Source organism: Aythya ferina (genome assembly GCF_964211825.1).
Source record: "Aythya ferina genome assembly, chromosome: 2".
In the NCBI taxonomy this organism is placed as follows: domain Eukaryota; kingdom Metazoa; phylum Chordata; class Aves; order Anseriformes; family Anatidae; genus Aythya; species Aythya ferina.
In genome coordinates this window covers 124,602,525-124,605,141 of record NC_140297.1, presented here as the reverse complement: position 1 = coordinate 124,605,141, position 2,617 = coordinate 124,602,525, and the positions used below count along the sequence as shown (strand labels likewise).

The window sequence follows — 2,617 nt, the reverse complement described above, 5'->3', positions numbered from 1 at the left end:
CCGCCCCGGCACCGCCTCAGCCAATAGGAGGCCGGCTCGCCCGCCGGGAGGCGGGACCTCGGACGCCCTCTGGAAGACGCCGAGCGGCGACCTTACCCGGCAGGCAGCGGGAGAGAGGCTCCGCCCCCGTTCGCTGTCACGTGACCACCCCGGCGCCTATAAAAGAGGCCGCGGGGCCGCCGCCATTTCCTGTGGGGTGGGAGGTGGGGCTGTGACGGTGGGGATCGATGCGGGAGTGGTCCGAGGCGGCTGTGCCTGGTTATAACGGAGTGAACGGGACCCGTAGCGCACTCTGCCTCGAGAAAGCTCTTCGGAAGCGTGGGAGGTGTTGGTGGGGGAAGCACCGAGTGCTCGGTTTGTTTGCTGGAGGTTTTGTGGCGTTTCCCTGGTGCCTCGGCACTGCCTCATGGCGCTGCCGGCATGCCCTGCCTTTTAACGGCGCTCAGAGGCTGGCGGCTCTGGTGGTAGTGGTGGTTGTGTCTGGTTAAAACTTCCCAGAAAGGTTAAAAAGTGTCATCCAGTGTAGGCCAAGTGCTCTTACGGTAGTGTACAGCGAGCTGCAGGGCTGCACGATGAAATAGCTTCCTGGCAGGGATTTGCCGAGGCGTAGGTTGCCTCAAAGAAAACAGTGCTTTTCCTGGTGCTGGACCTGGAAGGTACTGCTGGTGTTGGGAGTTTCACTGAAGTGTTACAAGGCTTGAAAGCTGTAGTGCGGGCACTTCAGGCTTCAGGGAACTCAGCTGTGCGGAGTGGAGCTGTAGAATGAGAAAAGCTTTACACCAGGCTTTTGTTTGTTTGTTTACTTGATAAATAAAGCTGTTCAGCAAATAAGATCAAAGCCTGTTCGTGATAAATTCAGGTCAGTGGGACCGGTGGGCTGGGGGCTGACTGCTTTGTGCTTGTTTTGAGCGCCGCTACGTGCCATATTTCCATTTAGCTCAGCTTTTAAGTAACACCAGAGCGCTATTCAGGCACGCTTCAGCTGTGAGCCCCGCTCCGTCCCCATGCCATAGAGACGCCATGTGCCTGCGTCCCTCTACGGACTACACCTCCCGGCGTGCCCAGCGGCGCCCCGCCACCCGATAGCCCCTCCCCCTTCAACAAGACGCTCCGCGAGTGGCTGAGGGGCGCGGCCGGCGGGGCGCCCAATGGGCGGGCGCGGCGGCGCGGGGTGCGTGCGCGGCGGGCGGGCGGCGGAGAGGAGCGGAGCGGGGCCGTGTGAGGCGCCCGGAGCCCTGCGCGGGCCATGGCGGCCCGGGGCTGAGCCCCTGCGGCGGTACGGGGCGGGGGGCGGCCGGGAGGGGCCGTACGGGGCGGGGAGAGCCCGGGGGAGGGCACCGAGACCCCGGGGAGGGGGAACGGGCCCGCGGCGGGGCCCGGCGGGAGGGGGAGGCCGCCCCCGCTGCCGCCCTCAGCGCCCCGTGAGGGCCCGGGGAAGGGGGGGGGGCTCCTCGGGGGGCCTCCAGGCTCTCGGTAATTCCCTAAAAATTTTAAAATGGGTTAATTATGTATTTTTAAAAATATGTCAGGGCGCGCAGCGCGCTTAAATTGTGTGGTGGGGGTGGGGGAGAAGTAAGGGCTTTAATTGGCATAGGGAGGGGGGTCTGGGTGAAGCTGGGCGTGTTTTTATGGGGTTGGGAAAGATAAAAGCAAGCGGGGGTGATCAGCGAGAGGAGAGGGGTGGGAAGGAGGCGATGCACAGGGCACAGAACTGGAAGTCGGAGGCTTTTGTTAGCAGCAGGCTCGCAATGGACAGGAGTTTTAGGTTCTAAGTAAGTTCACTTCTCAGCTGTGGGATGTAGGCAGTGCTGAACTTGGTACAGAGTTCATAAACGTTTAGGGTTCCCTGTTTTGAAAATACAAAGTATTATTGGATGGAATTGTAGTTTCCAATTTGTCTCTTTAGGCATTATGGTAGTCAAGAAAATGCACCTGGAGGTTAGCCATCGACCTTTCACATTACTACTTGCTTTCCTGAAAGTAGGGCCAGTGATGCAGAAATCAGCATTTTTTTTCCCCCCAGTGTTAAACTGCCAGAAATTATCATTACCAAAATGCATCTTTATGGTTGTTTACAGATAATGCTTCCACTATATTATTTGTTTGGGAAATTACATCAAAAGTGTGTGACCAGATCCAAATTTAATTTGTTTTTATTTTTATGCAGAGGAGAAAGGAGAACACAAACTAACAATATGCCATTATTCGTGGTTTTGTGCCTTACAAACTCACACAAGTGATTTTTTTTTTTTTTATGGCAACACCAGGACCACAGTTTGTGCTCAGTAGTTTCAGAAGCACGTGATCAGCCCTTTGAAGCGAACTGCTCCTTTGCACCAAGGTGCAGACCTTCTCTTCTGAGTAAACACGTGCTTTGTTGCCTGTAGAGTAGTTACTCTTCATTAAAACAGCTGTGGAATCTGAGACTGTCAAGCTAACGTGTCTCATTTGAAATTGATGTGGCTTGGGCTTCGATTGGAGCGAGGCGTGACCTGGTTGTTCCCCTTTTATTGAAGGTGAACTAGTGAGAAGTTATGAAAAATGCCTTAAGACCTTTTTACCTTTGAGTGAGTATGGTCTTATGCTAGTCACTTGGTAAATACAGATTTTAAAAAAG

At 55.1% G+C, this 2,617-nt stretch overlaps 1 protein-coding gene across 2 annotated transcripts in view; it reads left to right on the top strand.

Moving 5' to 3' along the window:
• Positions 1-1,149: 1,149 nt before the first annotated feature.
• Positions 1,150-2,617, top strand: part of ARMC1 (armadillo repeat containing 1) — a 30,093-nt gene continuing 28,625 nt past the window's right edge. The window contains exon 1 of one of the 2 annotated variants that reach the window (XM_084507660.1): positions 1,150-1,276. The gene's annotated coding sequence lies outside the window, so the exon portion shown is untranslated. Of the gene's footprint in view, positions 1,277-2,287; positions 2,568-2,617 lie in introns of those variants that run through there. The other variant, XM_084507661.1, reaches the window with a different exon arrangement.